Genomic DNA, 20596 nt, shown 5'->3' on the forward strand with positions numbered 1-20596 from the left:
CAGTATTTAGCCTAGACTTTATTGTTGTTGTTGACACTGGGACTCACTATGCAGATGTGGCTGGCCTGGAACCCACTATGGTAGATTATTTTGTCCTTGAACGTGTAGAGGTGGACCTGCCTCAGCCTCTCAAGTGCTGGGGTTAAAGGTGTACACCACCATACATGGCTTATAGAACTTTACAAGAAGATGAAACTAAGGGCAGGTAAATGAATATCTCTGCGAGAGAAATGTTCTGCATCATTGTTGTTGGTAATCCTGCTGTCTTCACCTCTTTGGACACTTCACAGTGTGAAAGCGGTAAGGCTTCCTGCTAGGTGATGACGTGCTTTTCCTGGAGAAATGGTTGAGAAATATTTTGGTCTTGTGAACAGTTTTACTAGAAAGTAAGTTATAACCGTTCAGTTTATTATTTATAAACATTGTATTGAGCATTATATACAACAAAGCACATGGTTCTTAAGGTTCTGAAATAAAACCACTGGTCAGGTAGGTCATAGAGCCTATAGGCTCTATGCCTTTGAGTGTGCTTCAGTAGTTAAAGAACTTTAATGAATTTATAAGGACATTTGTAATAGTAGTAGACATAGGCCAAATATAAACTTTTAAAGAAAGAAAATGGATTCTATTTAAATAATTATTGCCTTTAATAAGAGACATAGCGTGTATATTTAGGTGAATTCATTCCTTGTTAATAGTGATAAAGAAACCCTTGAGCTGATACCATTTTCCAGAGTGGTTTTTTTTTTAAGATTTATTTATGTATTATATATGAATACACTGTGGCTGTCTTCAGACACACCAGAAGAGGGCATCAGATCTCATTACAGATGGTTGTGAGCCACCATGTGGTTGCTGGGATTTGAATTCAGGACCTCTGGAAGTGCAGTCAGTGAGTGCTCTTAACCACTGAGCCATCTCTCCAGCCCTTTCCAGAGTGTCTTACATGACAGAGAGAAGTGCTCTTGCCTTGATTGCTGGCCTGTTATCTTTGCTATTTCTGAATTGAGGATAAGATAAAGGAGTGGAGAGCTGAGCTGGCTCAGTGATTAAGAACATTTCCCTCTCACAAAGGCCCCAGATTTAGTCCAGGCAGTATTTTTTGTTTGTTTGTTTTAAATTATCTTTAATCTTTTTTAGTCTAGTTGTTATCCTCCTCCCAGTCCACCCTCTGACAGTTCCTCATCCCGTTTCTCCCACCCCCCAACCCCCCTTCAAGAGGATGTTCCAACCCCACCTCACCCTGCCAGGCCTTCCCACTCCCTAGGGCCCCAAGTCTGTCAAGGGTTAGGTGCATCTCTCACTGAGTCCAGACCAGGCAGTCCTCTGTGTTGGGGTTCTCAGACCTGCTGATGTATGCTGCCTGGTTGGTGGCTCAATGTCTGAGAGATCTCAGGGGCCAGGGTTAGTTGAGATTGCTGGTTTTCCTTTGGGGTCACCCTCCGTCTCAACTTCTTCCAACCTTTCCCTATTCAACCACAGGGGTCCCTGACTTCTGTCCATTGGGTATAAGTATCTGCATCTGTCTTATTTAGTTGCTTGTTGGCCCTCTCGGAGGGCAGCCATGCTAGGCTCCTGTCTGTAATCACACAATAGCATCAGTAATAGTGTCAGGCCTTGGAGCTTCTCCTTGAGATGGATCCCAAGTTGGGCCTATCACGGGACCTCCTTTCCAACTCAGTTTCTTCTCCATTTTTGTCCCTGCAGTTCTTTTAGACAGGAACAATTCTGGGTAAGAGTTTTTGACTGTGGATGGCAACCCTATCTCTTCACTTGATGCCCTGTCTTTCTACTGGAGGTGGACTCTACAAGTTCCCTCTCCCCACTGTTGGGCCTTTCAGCTAAGGTTCTTCCCTTTGAGTTCTGAGAGTCTGTCACCTTCCAGGTCTCTGGAACTCTTGTGGCAGCTCACAACCCTCTGTAACTCTAGTTCCAGGGGGATCTGACACCCTCTTCTGGCCTCCAAGGGCACTGCATACATGTGGTATACTTACATGCAGGCAAAACGTTCATACAAATAAAAATAAATAAGATACAATGAAGAAAACTGTAATTATTAACTCAAAGATAAGTTCTGTTTGCTGAGGAAAATCTCCTTGAGTTTTAAACCAAAGAAACTTACAACATACTTTTACATAGCAAAACAAAAAAAAATCTCTTGCTTTTTTTTTTACTTACTTATTTTTTATTTCTAGACTCCATGGTTTCTAACTACCTGTCTATAAGGAGCTATGTTGCAGCTCTGAAGACAGTGTCAGACATTAAGAACATGGTGCCAGGTACCATTTGAACAGGCATCTGAATATTTTCTCATTGAACTAAATTATGTACCTCCATCAATGTGGATCTTCCAAGTGTCAAATGTCAAGACAGACTGTGTGTTGCAAGATGAATTGGTTTACCATCTATGAAAAATAAAGGGGAAAGAAGCCAGAAGTAGCATTGTGAGCTTTCAGAATGTGACGTAATCCTCTTACCTGTGAGATTATCTTATCTCTTAGAGAGCTGAGAGTGGATAAGAGAGTTTTCCACAAGGTTCAGTTAAGAAAAATTCCAGATAGGCCCACACAGAGTCCCCAAGCAAAGTTTGCCTGTTCTGTGGAATCCTGTAGAGCAGTCGTTCTCAATGTTCCTAAAGCTGTGACCCACTTTCTCACTTTGTGGTGATTCCCCCAACCATAAAATTGTTTTCATTGCTACTTCATTATTGTATAATTTTGCTACTGTTACAAATCATAATGTAAATGTTTGTGAAAGGGTTGTGGGCAATGCTACCTCTGCCAAGGCTGGACACTTGCCTGAGTGTGGTTTAGAGAAAGAATGGTCTCAGTGTTCATGGGGGTGGCAATCAGTGGCTGGACTACACTCCATATGATAGTTGCTATTGAAGGAGATCTGAGTGACACACTACCGTGTCTGCCATACTTACCTAGCAAGTTTATTTGTGTCATAACATGATTTTCAAAGTCTTATGTGTTCTTCTAGATCAGTGATTCTCAACCTGTCAATTGTGATCTCCCCAGGGACCAGACAACCCTTTCATAGGGGTTGCCTAAGACTATTGGAAAACACATGTTTACATTACAATTCATAACAGTAGCAAAGTTATAGTTATGAAGTAGCAATGAAAATGATGTTGGGGGTCACCACAACATGAGGAACTGTATTAAAGGGTTACAGCATTAGGAAAGTTGAGAACCAGTGTTCTAGTGGACTTGTGTACTTTTACAACAGAGTAGAGTAGAATCTCTTTGTGCAGTACATTTCAAGACTATAAGTGAATATACAATCTCTCTCTCTCTCTCTCTCTCTCTCTCTCTCTCTCTCTTTCTCTCTCTCTCTGTGTTTAATAGCTTTTGTACATTAACTAAATGTGTATCACTCATTGGCTATAATTACTGTAGTTTGAGGTATGACAAGAAAATTATGTATTTCTTTTTTCTTTATATTGAATAACATATTTTAAAAGTAAGATCGTGAAAATGTTGAAAGAAGTCATTAGTAATGGCATAAAGTCCAGACTTTATAACTGAATCATAAAAGTTAACTAACCTCCAACTAGGAGATGAACAGGAGACTTGTTAGATCCCTATATTTAAAGTTTTAAAGATTTTAAAATTTTGTCTTATGGGCATGAATGTTTTGCCTGCTCATATATATGTACTCTGTGCATACCTAGTGCCTATAGAGGTTCCCTTGAAACTGGAGTCATTGCTGCTTGTGAGCTACCATGTGGTTGCTGGGAATTGAACTCGGATCCTCTGGAAGAGCAGCCAGTGCTCTTAACCACTGAGCCATCTCTCCAGCCTCTCAAGACATGCATATTTCTAAAATGTATAAAAGCTTATATAGACAAAGGAATGTAGAGATGAACATTTTTTATTCATGCTGATGGGAATATAAATTGGTACTTTTCTGGTATGCACATTGGCAATAGAGAGTATTCTTTCTTTTCTCTTAAAATTCTACTTCTTGGAATTTAAAGAAATCAGCCAGGTATGGTGGTACACATTTGTCTTGTCAGTTCATTTTGTTTTGTTTTATTTTACTTTGTCTTGCATAGCTGTGACCACAATACAAAAAAGAACAACTTAACGGGAATTAATTATTTTGGCTCTCTGTCTGAGATTTCAGCCCATGGTTCATTGGCTGTGTTTCTGGATCAGTGGCAAATCAGAGAATGTGTAAAGGACAAAGCTGTTCATGGAAAATGAGGAACAGGAAGTAGAAAAACTACTGGGACACAAGAGACAGCTCAAGAGGCTGTGCTCCCAGTGACCACTCCTCCAACTAAACCTCCCCCATTTTACCGTGTCTCAATAATGCCATGGGATTCTGAGTTTAATGAAGAGTAATTAACCAGGTCACTTATTTTATGGCTTAGAAGGCTGTGCTAGTTTGACCTCTGGGATTCAGAGGAGGAAGAAAACCAAATGCTAAAAGTTGTCTTCTGACCTCCATACACACAAGCATGTCTACACACACACACACACACACACACACACACACACACAAACTACTACTACTACTAATAATAATAATAATAATTAAAATAAACAAATGATCCTGAATACTTAAAAAAAAAGGATTAGTGTATTCAATTACTATATATAATATAAACTTAGAATCAGGTTAATATATGACAGTTGAGAATTTTTTGGAGAATAGGGATAATAATTTTTTGAATTCCACCTCTCCAGTACTGGAATTACAGGCATGTACCACCACAGTTTGTTTATACGGTGCCAGGTTTAGAACCCAGGGCTTTCTGTATACAAGGCAAGCATTTCTTCTTGAGACTGGCTGGCTTTTTATTTTAATTTCTTAGTTTTATGTGTATGAGTATTTTTTCTACATGTGTGCCTGTGCATTTAGGAGGCAGAAGCAGACAGATTTCTGTGAGTTCAAGGATGCCCTGGTTTACATCATAACTTTGAGGCTAGCTAGAGTTACAAAGTGAGACCCTGTCTCCAAAAAACAAAAGAAGAGGAAGAGCTAGAATTCAAGGCTTTTGTTTTTGTTTTTAGTATTAAATTTCTCTGTGTCTCTCTTCTTTATACACCCTCTCTGCATGTACCGTGGGCACGTGTGTGTGTGTGTGTCTGGGTGTGTGTGTATGTCTGTACATCTATGTATCTGCGTATATGTGTCTCTGTAGGGGTGTCTGTGACTGTGTGTATCTATCTGTGTGTATATCTATGTATCTGTATGAGTATGTCTGTGTGCTTATGTGTGTATGACTATATATATATATGTGTGTGTGTGTGTATGTGTGCGTGTATACATAGAGGTCAAAGGACAGTTTGGGTTCTACCATGTGGATCCCAGGGATTGAATGTAGGTTGTCAATCTGGTAAGCTTCTTTACCTGCTGAGCCATCTTGCTGGCTCTAGGACTTGTTTGTTGTTGTTGTTGTTTGAGACTGGGTCTCTCTGTGTAGATTTGGCTGTCCTGAAACTTCTATGTGGTCCAAGCTGACCTCAGAGATTCACTTTCCTATGTCTCCTGAGTGTATCATTTCTTTTTTGTATATAAAACTTCTCTATTAAAAAATATCATCAGTAGTAATTGTTGGGTGTTATTTTGATACAGTTTTGTCTTTTTAAATTATCTGCAGTAAACATGGATGACTTTTATAATTAAACTTTTTTTAAAGGATATTTATTTTATAACAGGCTGGCAGGTGGGTTAAAAAATGCACCCCCCCCACTGTGTTTCTGATTATGTTCTGAAGACATATTTCTTTGCTTGGATGTATTCACTCTTGATCCCTGAAACTTCCTCTTGGCACTAGTTTATAAAAGCCAGAATGTTGAAACAGCCCTGTTAGTTTGAGACCTGAAGGTGTGAAATGTTTCAGAAACATAATTGAAACCATTACTCAGTTCTGTAATTTGGGAGCACTCAGCGACAAGCTACAGAAGTGAGAGGCGCAACAGCACACACCAGTTCCTGGCTCCTCTCTTAGCTTTGTACTAGAAAATTCTCCTTATCTCATCTTTATCAAATTCCTGTCTGTTGATTTAAAGTCTTTTCTCCTGACTGGAAGAATTTGAACCAATTATAAGCAAATAGCTCTTTTTATGCCTTCCTTTATGTGTATTTCTGTTGCCATGTCAACAAAATATGGCTAACACTGAGTAAACCAGTGGGTGCTTGTGTTCTCCCTCCTTAGAGGAAGGTAAACGTGGAGAACTAGAAGTGGCCAAATGGAGAAGGAGGAATGTTTCTCCCCTTGGTTCGCCATTAGCTGGCTGTTTCGGTCCTTCCTCACCCCTTGTATCGGAGATACAGCTAATATGTCTTATTCTTTTTCATGCTGGAACCTTGTCACTGTTTGGGGTAAAATAACTGTTATAAGCTATCTTTCAGAACTAGGAAACCCAAAATGAATGGCAATATTTATAATTTAGGGGCTCAAAGGGATACATTGTGCATATTGGTGTTAAAAGTCATTCCTGAGTGACAAGTAACTGCTTAAGCAGTAATTTACAATCACAACCAACAAACAATGATGTCGGAGACCTAAAACACAGCATGCTTTTAATACATATATTTGGTATATCAATGGAGTGAATCCTAAAGGTGAAATCGTAAGGTCCAAAACTACCTAAATTTTTAAGTTTGAGAGAGTGATACCCAAACACCTCTTCACATTGACTGTATTTGCACCAGGAATGTCTGAAAAAGATCATTTTCCATACCAAGAAAGGGTCCTTTAAAACAGAATAGCTATTCGAACATCTGGCAGCCACTTGAGAAGTAGCAGCAGGAGGATTGGGATTGGCATTGAGTGTGAGGCCTGTCTGGGATGCATGATGCTTTTTGTAAACACAAAAACAAAACCCTAAAATTTGCTGCAGGATTGTGATAGGACTGGTAACAGTCCTTCTCGTGTCTTTTAGTGGCCATGAATCCCCCTGTCTGCACCTCTTCAATGCAGCTATTCAAATCCACACCATGTGGTGACTAATTTTTACTGTTTTGTCTTTTGAATCTCCTATTTCTTCATCCCCTCTTTCTTTTTTTTTATTGTTTTTAATCCTTAAAATTGTTAAAGCTTATCCTCTCATTCTTCAACCATAATATTTTTGTGGAGGGTGAATGAGAGCTGAATTTTGAGTTCTTCCATGTTTGAAAATAGCCATATTCTTTTCTTATGCACTTCTGGTTATGTAGCCTGTATTAGGAAGTCACTAATTGACTTCCCGAGTGTTGCTTGTAAAGCTTGGCTCCTCCGGTTCCTGTTGAGGAGCTCCTCTGCCAGCTGGTCATTGGGTTAATTTTCATTAAAATTTAGTATGGCTTGGTAAGAACTTTCTTAGATGTTGGCAATAAATTGGATGAAAATTTCCCCTCCCATTTCTGAGATATAGTACAAACTGGATGATTTTTCTTCTTTCTTGCTTCATCTTTTGTATATACTTTCACTTCCTTTGTGTGGCAGTTCACAGCGTTTAGCCAAAGACAGTGATCCAGCAGGCGCTTGCTCACATAGTCAGTTGTTCCAGTGGGAAGAAAGTTATGCATGCTTAATGCTTTATACTGTTACACATTGCACTTCCAGATAGTATAGGGAAGAGAATTTCCTCTGCCTATCTCAGGTTCACTGACTTGCCCTGCAATTTATATCAATAGAAGATATTAATGAAAGAGGAGTAAACAAAAGATTATTAACAAGCAGTAGTTTTTTTAATATGCACATGCTATGTGCATACAGATCTCAGTGATGAATACCCGAACAGGGAGTTAGAATTCAGACTTACAGCACACTTCATACCAACTGATGATTTAGTAGCCAAGTGACAAAAGAAAAGAAAAGCCTTAGAGCTACAAGGCTGAGTGGGTGCTGTGAGAAGACAGATGGGGAAACCGCTGGTAGAGAAGGGCTAGTTAGTAAGGTTTGCTTGTGTAGCCTCTTTTGTTAGTGTCCTCATGTCTACACTGTGACTATTCTCTGCTTATCCGGACAAGAGATGTGGTGGTGTGGGGAAGACTTTTAAAAAGGGACTTTATATTCTGTTCTCAGGTAATGGGAAGGAACATAGAAACCTCATGCTATGCTGCTTTGTTCAGTTGCTTTCAGCTTAAAATAATGCTTTGCCAGAGCATAAAGTATGCCAAGAATTTGCTAAAAGCAGAGCCGTGTACAGTGGCTCACATCCGTATTCCCAGCACTCGGGAAGCTGTGATGGTTAATATTTATAATCAACATGACAAGATCACCTAGAACAGTGGTTCTCAACCTTTCTTATGTTTTGATCCTTTAATACAGTTTCTCATCTTGTAGTGACCCCCAACCATAAAATTATTATTGTTGTTACTTCATAACTGTGATTTTGCTATTGTTATGCATCAGAATGTAAATATCTGATATGGAGGACATCTGATATGTGACCCCTGTAAAAGGGTCATTCAATCCCCAAAGAGGTCACAACCCACAGGTTGAGAATCACTGACCTTGAAGGTATGTCTGTTATGGGTCATCTAAGTTATCTAAGTCCCTGGATATGCGTGTAAGGGATTATTTAGATTAGGTTAACTAAGGTGAGAAGATTTACCTAAACTGTGGGTAGATGGCACATAGGCTCTAGTCCAGGACTGAATACAAGGGAGGTAAAATGAACAATAGTTTCTGCTGCTCTCTGCTTCCTGAAATAGTGTGACCAGCTGCCTCAAGTTCCTACTACCCTGACTTTCTTACCAAGAAAGACTATACCCCTGAACTGTGAGCTCAAATAAATCTACTCTTCCTTAAGTTACTTTTGTTGGTTATTTTATTTCAGCAGTAAGAGAAATTACTACTAAGAAGGTGGAGGCAGGAAGATTGCTGTAAATTTGAAGCATGCTTGGGACACCTAGTGAGCTTCAGGCCAGCCTGGGCTACAGTGTGAATACTCTGTAGATGGGGAGCAGTAGCTGTGTATAGGAGTGAGATAGAAAGGAAGAATTGAGTATATTCAAATCATGGATATCAATGAAAGTGATTGTTTGTCCTCAAAGCTTTCTTATGGGATCCTTATGAATTTCTAGGGTGAAAGCAACACCTAGTTATCAGGTGAAATTTATTTTGGGTCGGATAGTGTAAATAAAAGGAAATAGAAATATAAAATTACTTATGATTTTGAAAGTCTACCAATAGATTTTTTTAAGTGACAGATACTAGCATAAAGGAACATGATCTGTAAGTCACAAGGCAATAATTCTAGCCACCAGAGCTTTATGTAGGGAGCATCATGCTCTTAGGCATTACAAGAGAAAGGGTAGAAAGTAGGACATACAAAGGCATTTTTATTTCTGACTGAGGAAATTTTGTGCAAAAGTCTGGAGGCAAGGGAAAATAAGCAGCGTCCCAGTCCTAGCTAGCACCATTACTACCCACCACCTGGATACAGACTGCCAGAGACCAGAGTCTTCTTAGATTCCTGCACTCTGTTCAGTTAACTCAAAGGTAATGTCAAAAGAAATGGAACATGTAGGGCTAAAGACGTAGTACAGTAGTAAAGCATTTGCCTATCACACTCAGAGCTCCAGCTCAATCCCCAACATTGCTCCCCACTCCCCCCAAAAAAGCAGAACACATTTTGTAGTTGTGCTATTTCTTTTTTTAGTAAAAAAAAGAAATAACATTTTTAGGAAAAGAAAGAGCAACACTGACTCATGTCTGAAACCTGAGTGTCTGGAATAATAGTGAGATTTAAAAACGAGAAACTAAAGATGAAGCAGTTTGAAGATTAGTGAGGAGGCAGACTAGTTCCTTCAAAATAGGAATGAACACCAGGATTTGAGCCTATAATCTCAGCACTGGGGTAACTCAGGGCAGGAGGGTCAGAGTTTGAGTGTCGCTCGGGCTACAGAGTAAGAGCCTGCCTCTATAATAAATAAACATGAAATAGAAACAGAAAGGGCTTGTGAAAATACCAACAGGTTTTGATTAAAAGATGAAGGAATGTACAAACTTTACAAGGAATGTAAAAATAAATTAATGACTAAGAATGAGACTCCTGAGAGGAAAGATATATATAAATAGCAAAAGAGTCTTCAGGATGCACTGGACATTTATGATCTACCCTGGGAATGATGATACTAAAGGAGCTAGAACCTGCCCGTGAGTCAGTCATGCAGAAAGCAGGCATTTAGAGCTCCCACATTCACATGGAGACTTAGGGTATATGGAAATATTCAGAGAATTGAAATGTAGAGCAACATTGATAATGAAAGGCACTTTTAATTTATTGTATCCTTCTTTCTGTGTGTCTGAAAGTGTTACAGTGTGACTGTGTGCCCTGAGGGACCTAACAAAGGTTAGTTAATTATAATCAACTGTTAGAACACACTGTTCTGAGCGAAGTATCATTCACATGGTACCTATGTTTGTTGTTCATGTGTAAGCATATAAAATTACTATTTGACTTCTTTAAAATGACCTTCAATTTTAAAGGCTATTTATTATACATATTTAAAATATATAGCTCTATAAATTGTCCCTTTCTCCCTACTCACCCTAGCTCCAAAAGTAATCATTGTTGATCGTGTATGTAATATTATACATTGTATACTACATTGTATACACATATATTATTAGTTATATCTTCACAATGTGTACAGACTACATATTTTTAAACCACTTCATTTACAATTTTTCTTAATATTGTCTAAAATCTTGTTACTGTTCCTTTGGACTCTGGCTTCATTTCTTTGTATAGGAATGTATCCAAATACTGTTTTGTCTGTTTTACTCTATTTACATTGGATTAAAACACAAAAATGTTTCTTCCCTTTTTTTTGTTTTTTTTGTTTTTTTGTTTGTTTGTTTTTTTCTGAGACAGGGTTTAACAATGTATCCTGGCTGGCCTGTAACTCATTGTGTAGCCTGGGCTATCTCTAATTTGTGACACTCCTTTTGCTCCTGTAGTATCTCAGACAAGGACTGGGATTACAGGCCTTCATCATCACACCCAGCCTCCCCTGCCATCCTCACCTATTCTCCTTTCTCTCATATCCCTCCTTCTCTTCTACCTTCCTCCTTCCTCCTTTGTTGCAAGTAGTCTAAACCAGACTTGAATTTGCTAAGTGGCAAGAATGACCTTGACCTTCTGATCTTCCTGCCTTCCTTTCCTGAGTAGATTCACTCTCACACAGTGAGCAGGTCCTCAGGCTCAGAGCACTGTGTACTGTAGACAATCACTCTATCTATTGAGCTACATCCAGCCCAGCTTTATTTATCGTTATTGGTTATCGTCGTCATCGTCATTGTTGTCGTCATTATCATTATTGTTGTTGTTGTCTTTATTGTGTTTGTGTGCATGTAGAGATAGGACAACGACGTATGTGAAGTCTGTTCTCCCCTTGTATTTTTAAGTATTTTCTAGGGATTGAACAAAGGTTGTCACACTTGACCATCTCTTCCTGCATAGCTTTTAATGAAAAGTTTTTGTATTAAAAGAGTTGAAAAATGGGTGTGGTGGTGTAACGTCAGGACATGAGAGGCAGAGACAGGGGGATCAGGATTTCATGGAAATAACAATTATGTTATTGATGTATTAATTGTATTTGTGAACAGTGTTTTCTTTCTTGATTGGCAGGTTCCTACTATTTTCTGCCACTAGAGGGCACAAAGGTATTGATTGAGTTTAGTGCTCTGTTCTAGTGAATTCAGACTGACTTTCATATTGTTTTCTTTTTTGGCCTGTATCATATAATAAAATCTTTATTCATGGATAACTTAGTATTTGGGTATATATAGCATTAAGAAATTTTGACATCGAAGGCTATATTGTACCAAATTATAAAGAAGAAAAGGAAGGTGATGGCTTGGAGAAATGGCAAAGGATTGTGCAGTTTCTAAACTCATTCTCACATCACAATAGGTACTAAACCTAGAGGGAACGGGATGGGCATGTAGGTCAATGTTCCAAAATAGATAATGCAGACATAGACTCGCTGCTGTACAATGAATTGTGTTTGACAAAGGAGTCAGAGTTAGGTAGGAAAGGATACTATTCTCAGCAAATGGTGCTAAATATATTAAATATGTTCATTTTGGAGGAAAAGTGATCTTTGACTGTTATATCATTTTATGTGTAGGAATTAGCCAAAAAATAGATGATAGATTACACAAGGAAAGCAAAGGGAAAAAAATCTTGATAACCTTGGTATAGATGAGAATTTCTTAGTGCATGTGGAAACAAACAAACAAAAAACTGTGAAAGTGTCTGTGGCAATGGCTCAGTAGGTAGAGTGGTTGCAAGGGTTTGGATTCCTAGAACTCACTAGGTGGGAGGCTGGGAGAGTTCTCTGAACCTCACAGTCCAACTACCTGAAGTACACAGCAGAAAACAACTGACCCCCATATGTGTGGCATGCATACACTTAGACACACACATACACACACTACCACCACCACCACCACCACCACCACCACCAAACTCTGGAAAAGAAAAATCATGGTATAGAGCTGAGGATATAACTTAGAGGTAGAGTAAGTACTTGCCTAGCATGTGGAAGGCAGATGGCCAGAACCTTTCTAAAATAAAACAAGTTTATATAGTAGGTAAGTGAAAACAACACTTGATAAATAGAATTTCTCCAGATTAAAATTACTTTATATGCAGTTGAAACAAAAAGATAATCTATTAGCTATGAAGAAATATTTGTAATTTGTGTGCCACAAAACTGATATTTCCATATATAACATAAAAAGAAATCTTACAGAGTTGTTTTTGGTAGCATGTGCCTGTAACCTGAGCCATTAGGAAGGAGATAGAGGCAAGAGGGTCAGGAGTTCAGGGTCACCCTTGGCTACATGGCAAGTTCAATGTTAGCCTGTGCTATGTTAGATACTGTTTACAGAACAAAACAAAAAAACTCCTACAATTCAATAATAGCCTACGCAGTCTTTTTGTTTAGTGGTGATAGAGGTCCATCCCCTGGCCTTGTGCATGCTGGGCCATCTCACTGGCTCTCTTTTTGCTGTTTACTTGGGGGATTTTGAGACAAGGTCTCACTATGTAGCTCTCACTGCTTTAGGACATAGGGTGTGCTATAACACCACACCTGCCTATTACATTCTTTAGCTTGTACTTTTGTACCTAAGGACCATTTTGTGTACACACACACACACACATTTTTGCTGCGATGGGGGTCTCAGCAATATAGCCTAAGCTAGCCAAGAACTCCTGCTCTTCCTTAGGCTCCCATGTGCTGCGATTAAAGATAGGGGTCACCACACCACACCACACCTTGGAGATCCTGTATACTAATCCATTTTGTCTACCACAGCCCCCTTTCCCTGTGGATCCCAAACAGGTTCTGAGATGGTAGAGAAATCTTGGACTATAGCCTTGTGTATATTAGAGTGTGTAAAACTGGTAGGAACACACTGGTTAAATTCTGTGATTGATGAATCCTGTTCATTTCTAATTGCATGCAGATTTTTTTTTAAGTGAAAAAAAAACAAAGGAAAAAAATTTTTTTCTAAAGGGAAGAATGACATTTCTGGAGATGTGTGTTACAAAGGTTGTTATACATGATTCAGTGGATAAAAGAACCACCAAACCTGAAGATCTGAGATTGGTCCCTGGACTCCACATGGGAAAAGGAAAAAACTAACTCCTGCAAGTTGTTTCTGACCTCCATACATGTCATGGCGAGCATGTCCTTCCATAGACTTACATACACACACATCATGACAAGAGAGTATGCCTCTTCCATAGACACACAAGCAAGGCAAGACTGGCTGGATAGCCCTTAGTACAAACGAAATAGAGTGTGTGTCTCATTATGTAGCCATGGCTGTCCTGGAACTCACTATGGTAGAGCAAGCTGGCCTTAAACTCACAGTGATCTACATACCCCTGCCATCCAAGTGCTAAGATTAAAGGTGTGTGCCACCACACCTGACCAAAAATTCTCTTAAAAAAAGAATGTTATAGCATTATATCATAGTAACAGATTGTAAAAGATAATTGAACAATTGAAGTGTCTATTGCTTGGTGACTGGTTAAGTAAATATTGGATATATCTATAAAATGGAGAAACATACAGAAGTTAAAGACAGAAACTCTCTCTAGCTACTTAGAAGAAAGCTGAGAGTAGAGCTCTATGGTGAGATACTACCATTTGTGTAGGAAGAGAAACAACAGGCCTGTCCACACACAAATAAAGGAGTCTCTAGAAAGGAATACATAAACAAAACTTTCTTCCAGAGAGAATAATCAGATGTAGAAGGAAAGGGTTAGACATAGACTGACTATTGCTGTCATCAGACTTCTAAGGCAGATCCCTTGACTCCTACACAGGGATGAAGAGATAGCTCAGTGGTTAAGAATACCCCTGCTCTTCTGGAGGACCCATCCCCACATTAGGCAGATCACTGCCTGCAACTGCCTATAATTCCAGCTCCACGATCTACTGTCTCTTGCCTTCTCAGACATCTGTGCTCACATGCACATACCTTGTGCGCGCACACACACACCTACACATAAAGTAATACAATACATCTTCAAAGGTTGCAGCAGATTAAATTAAGCTGTTATGCTGGGTTTTTTTCCACTAAGAGTATTCTGCAACAGGTTGCTGGTTGCTTTTCTCTGTAGGTAGAAAAAGACCGTAACTCCATTGTGCTCCACATAACTTTTATCTCGAGGTTCCAAGTATTTTCTAATGATCTGGTGTTTGTGACAGGTAATATAAGCTATGGGCCTCAGTTTCTTATCTGTAAAATGAAGTGAAAAGGATGAACTTTGGGTTCTTTTTACATTTCTCTAATTAGAGCTATGGTTATAAACCAAGCAAAACCTTTATGCTTAGAATAACCATTAGACAAAGACCTAAGTCTGAACCAAGGAATGAAATTGCAGATTTTGTGTGTAGATATATGATAGCACTTTCTCACCAGCCCAACTTCATGCTGAATAGACATGAGTTATTTTCATGCTGGGAAAGAAGCCAGCTGTACAAGATGCTCCAGGTGGCTCTTCGAGGCAGAGGTGACATTCCATCAAACAAGCAAACAAACAAAGAAAACCTTTTTGCTCTGCTCTGTTTTGTGAGAGGAGGAAAGTGATATTCTACACAACTCAGCCTTGCCTTACTATCTCTCTCTCTCTGTTTCTCCTAAGTTTGAATTATGACCTACTTTACTTCAACACTAACTCAGTTGTATATTTAGTTATTTACACTGTTCCTCAACCCAGTTTCTCAGAATCTAATCACTAGCATTTTTACCTATTGCTTAAAAATGCTGTAGAAGAGGGATTCTTGGCACCAAGGTAGTTCAGGGTTAAAGGACTACACATGTTCAGCAAACATCTGAGGCTAGGGCACTTCAGATAAAGAGTGCAAAGGTACCTGGATTTGGGTCGTAGGACTGCCTCAAATTAGCCTCGATCTTGGGTTAATCACTTGACAGGCCTACTTGTTTCCTTAATTGTGAGACAGTGATAGCAAAAAGCGATTACCACACAGGTTGTTGCAAGGATTAAGTGAGGTAATACATGGCCAACTACCTTGTATTTGGAATGCCAAATGAACTCCATAAATAGACGCCCTTTTAGCATACTACCTTTCTTAAAGACATAGAGATGTAAAGCACCATGACATTTCTGGAGCTGTGAGGAGCTAGATATATCTCATGTCTTCAAAACCCCAACCTGGTGTTCTTTTCACAGTGCGCCCAGATGCCACAGATGTACAGTAGTATTCCCCAACTCTTGCCTTGTTAGTTTAATCTCCCTTGCTTCAGGACTGTTGGACTTTCCATGGCAGAAGCTGTATCATTTTCAGCAAATGTATATTATCTGAATATATGAGGCTCTACCCTGAGTAAGTAACGCAGGCAAGGTATCTGTCCTTGTGAGGCTTAGATTCTAGAAGGGAAAAGCAAAAGGTAAGTGTTTCTAAGCAGTGATGGGAAATTGAAGAAAACAAAGGAAATGGGTATAGAATGATGGGCCTACGCTCCATCAGGGGATATTAAAAGAAATGATGTTTGAGCCAGTACCTGCAGAATAGGTTCTTTGGATTAACTGTTAACTCCTTTTTTTAGACAGAGCCTCATTGATCCAGCTAATGTTGGGCTCCATATCCCACCTCCATCCCCTATGTGCTGGGATTTTAAGAGTGAACCACCGCTCCTGCCTCCGTGTATGTGTTTGTTCTTTGCTCATGAGCATGGCTGTGCACCACATGCCATGTGCACCCATAGCTCTCAGAGGCTAGAAGAGGATGTCAGGTCTCCTGGACCTGGAGTTAGATGGTTGAACTGCCATGGGAACTGGACCTAGGTCCTCTGGAAGCAGCCAGTGCTCCTAACCTCTGAGCCACTTCTCCAGTCTCTGGGTGTAGCACATATGTCTCAGTTCCACCTTCTTGAAATATTGTCTATGGCCATTCTTTCCAGTTCAACATAGAGTGTTACTCACTGAGTTTAGTTTGAACGTAGTCTACATTTGTTTGTATTCAGATAAAGCTCTGCCTTCCCTCTTCATCTGAATAAGCTTGAGTGGAGTTTTTAAAATTTGGATTTTATTTACTAATTTTATATTTTTATTCTTTATGTCCATGTTTGGCTTCAACATTTAGGAATTTATAAGCAGAGGACTTTAATCTGTAGGCATTTCTTTTTAGTGTGTGTCATTCATTTCATTTTACTGCCTTGATATATAAAAATTCTAGATTGACTTCATCGTAATCACTAAGCATATGTTAGTCACCATACTAGATGATCTGAAAAGTCTGAGCAATAGGACGTTTGAACATTAGAGAGTCTTGGATATTGTAACAGAAGTGACTTTACTGGGGAGAAAACTAGCCTCCTAAAGTGAGACTGAGCCTGGATACACTGTGTTATTACTTTCGTTGCTGTGGCCAAATATCTGACAAGAAGGAACTTAAGGAGGAAGGGTTTAATTTGGTTTACAGTTTTGGGGATACAGTTCAGTATAAAGAGGAGAACACAGCCATGGTGGCAAGGGTGTGCGACAGACCCCCTCCTTACACCTTGGCAGATCAGGAAGTAAAGCATGACCATAAAAACCAAGGCTCACTCCCAGTGACTAACTTCTAGCAAGGCTCCACCTTCTAAAGGATCCACAGTCTTAGAAAATAGTGCCAGCAGCTGGAGAGCAAGTGTTCACACCTCAGCCCATGAGGGACATTGCACATAGAAACCTCAGCACTTCTGTAATCTCTTTTTGTTATGTTCTTGGTGGCACATTGATGACCTGTAAGTAAGCTTTGAGAGTTCATCAAATCAATTATCCCTAGAGCAAAATGTCTTCAACGATTTTGCGGTATGGACGGCTTCTACTGCATGTTTTCAAGCTGGGACTCGTGTTTCTTGAAGGGCCTCATTGGATGTAGAGGATTAGAACACACTTTTCTGTAGAGATTTGGGTTCTTTAGATTATACAGTGTGGTATGGAATATGCAGATAATGGGTAAATGCTGACCAGAATTAAGCACTAGGGGCTAAGAGATGGTTCATTAGTTAAGAGCAGAGCATGGACTACTGTTTTAGCAGAGTTTCTGAGCTTGGTTCCTAGTTCCATATCAGGTGGCTCACAACCACCAGTAATTCCAGTTCTGAGGGACCTTCTGTCTTATTTGTTGTTTTGTTTTTGTTTTTTTTGTTTGTTTGTTTTGTTTTTTTTTATTGTATATGAGTGCTCTATCTGCATGTACATCTGTATGCCAGAAGAGGGCATCAGATCCCAGTATAGATGGTTGTGAGCCACTATGTAGTTGCTGGGACTTGAACTCAGGGCCTCTGAAACAGAGCGGACAGTGCTGTTAACCATTGAGCCATCTCTCTAATCGATCTTCTGTGGACTCCTACACACACTCATACACACTTTCTTTCTCAAAATCAAAATCTTTAAAAAAGAAATAAGAGTAAGTTTTATTAAGAACAAGATTACTTTGTTGTACAAATTCCGTAACAATTACTTATTTCTAATTCCTTATGTCTCAGTTGGTTTTTTGGTGGTAAAGGGGAAGGACTAGGTGAGAGTACTTATTCTCTATGCATGAGGACCTGAATATGAGTTCTCGGCACCTCTGTGGAAAGCCAGGCCTGACTGGCACACCTGTATGTAACGTTAGCACTGGGTGGCAGAGACACATAGACCCTGAGGACTCTCTTGCTGGCCAGCTAACCTAGCCAGAATGGTGAGCTTCCAGTTCAGTGACCCTAACTCAGGGCAGTCATGTAGAGCACTACAGAGGAAGGTGGTCTGCCTCCTGCTGTGGCACCACAGTCACAAGTTCAGTGAGAGACAGCATCTCAGGGGAGTAAGGTGGAAAGCAGTAGAGAAGATGCTCTAATTTCTACTTTGTCTTCTGCGTTACCATGCATGGGTGCCAGCACTTGAATACACCAAGTGGGTATACCACACACGGAGAGAGATAGAGGGAGGGAACCAAGAAAAGACAAAAAGAACAGAGCCAGAAATGGAAACATGTCTGCACTTAGAGAGCCTAGACTGCAGGTTCCAGGCCAACTTGGAATCACAGAGTCATAGAGAAACTGTAGATTGTATATTGTCATTATAAATTTTGTTTCTTTGGAGTAGATTCTTGTATCAGTCATAAAATTCACCATATATGTTAGTCTACTCTTTTTTGGTGTCTTTCTTTTTTAAAAAGTACTACTTTTTGTTTTGTTTTTGTTTTTGTTTTGTGAGACAGGGTCTCTCTGTAGCCCTGGCTGTCTTGGAACTCACTGTAGTCCAGTATAGCCTCAGACTTAAGAGATCTACTTGTGTCCGCCTCCTAAGTGCTAGGATTAAAGCCATGTGCCACCGCAGCCCAACAAAACAAAAAACAAAACAACAACAGACAATAACTGTATCTTTTAAGATGTCAAAAAACAATATACTCTTCTTATTTTAGGATATTATTAAATTCTAAAATAGTAACAATTTAAGGGAAATATTAAATTTATAAAAGTTACATACATTTAAGTCATCACTATGTGCTAATTTTTTGTTTCATTTAGGTTGAGAAACTATTGGGTTGAAAGCAACAAGTTATTAGGTACAGCTACAGGGGTTGTAGTGGTTGTGGCCAAAGATGGTAAGAGCACTGCAGTAGTGGTGAGAGCATTTATACACGATAGTAATGACATTATCAAATATCCTACAGCTTCTAGAAAGCCCATCTGTATTAGTGAGAGAATGGAAAGTGAAAAAAGACAAATGACATTTTAGTATTTTGTGAAAACTCTTTTGACTTTGAAAAGCCCCAGAAATAGGAGGGGAAGGTGGAATGGAAATCCCCTTGCAGTGGTAGATTATGAATGGTTAGGGTATACACTTGTAAGAATGAGCCGACCTTTCTAACATATCAATTTGCAGGTGACAATCAGTCATGCCCACTTCCTTCAAAGAGCCTTGTTTTAGTTAACAGGCCTCACAATGAGACTCTCCAAGTGTGGTCTTGTGATTTCCTGGTGTGTGTGTGATTCCCAATACCTTTTCACACATGAGCAATGATAAATCAAACTTCCAGCACGTTAGTGTAAAGGCAAGGCAGTGGGACTAGACTAACTGCCTATCAATACACAGGTGAGAGTTTGTTTTGGAGAGATGGCTCATCAGTTAAGAGTACATACTGCTCTCTCAGAGGACCCTTCTGTTCCCAGCATCCGCGATGTCTCTGGCCTTTGAAGGCCCTTGTATTCACATTTACATATCATGTGCATAGTTCACATGCACAATTAAAGATAATATAGATTGTAGGAGCACTGTAAACATGATGAGATGAAAATATTTAAAATTTGAAATCTAAAAAAAATTAAAGACAATGTTTTCCAATTTCTTTTAGACGGTCTCTGATGAATTAAAAGTATTAAATATCAATTCTGGCTCAAAATTCTTTGCTTTTTTGTTTTTATTTCTTGTTGTTTGAGATAGGCTCTCACTATGTAGCCCAGGTTGAACTGGTGATCCTCCTGCCTCTGCCTCCCAAGTTACATGAGGTGGAATTACAAAGTAAACTAGCCTCCATTGTCTTTCCCTCCTTCCCTCCCTCCCCCCTTTATCTCTTGGAAATGGAATATCAGTTTTACTGGAGAAAGTTGACAGGACAGATCATGGACAGTTGAGCATTGGTGGACATTTTCTAGAGAATGAACAAAGTGAGTCTGTTATCTCAGTGACTGACTGTAAGTGGTAGGGGCAGAGGGTAAAAAGGAATCCTGAAAGAACCTGGTTTGTACAATACAAGTTGAAGCTCTCAGGTGAGAACTAGAATATAAGGACTTAATCTGTCACTGGAATGGGTCATCTTAGTGTTGTGCTGTTTCCACTGAGGCCTCTTCCTGAGCTCTGCGCTCACACCTGCCTGTATTCTGTGTCCATGTAAATGTTTCACAGGGAGCAGAGTGTGATGGTGCAGGCCCATAATTCTAGTACTCAGGAGGGTTGCCACAGCTCTGAGGGATCAGCCTCGTTTCCAGGGGGATATCCAGACCATCCTAGGCTATACAGTGAGACCTTGCCTCAGAACAACAGAAGTGTTATAGAGATATCCTAGACCTCACATGTCCACAGTGGAACTTTTGACTTCATCTGTTGTATCAGCTTCTGACCAA

The 20596-nt window shown here is 39.6% G+C and overlaps 1 protein-coding gene across 4 annotated transcripts in view; it reads left to right on the forward strand.

The window, feature by feature from the left end:
* Ahcyl2 (adenosylhomocysteinase like 2) overlaps window positions 1-20596 on the forward strand; it is a 146407-nt gene that overhangs the window by 53553 nt on the left and 72258 nt on the right. The gene's annotated exons all lie outside the window — the stretch shown is intronic.

Source organism: Grammomys surdaster, unplaced genomic scaffold, assembly GCF_004785775.1.
Source record: "Grammomys surdaster isolate TR1022 unplaced genomic scaffold, NIH_TR_1.0 134, whole genome shotgun sequence".
NCBI classification, from domain to species: Eukaryota; Metazoa; Chordata; class Mammalia; order Rodentia; family Muridae; genus Grammomys; species Grammomys surdaster.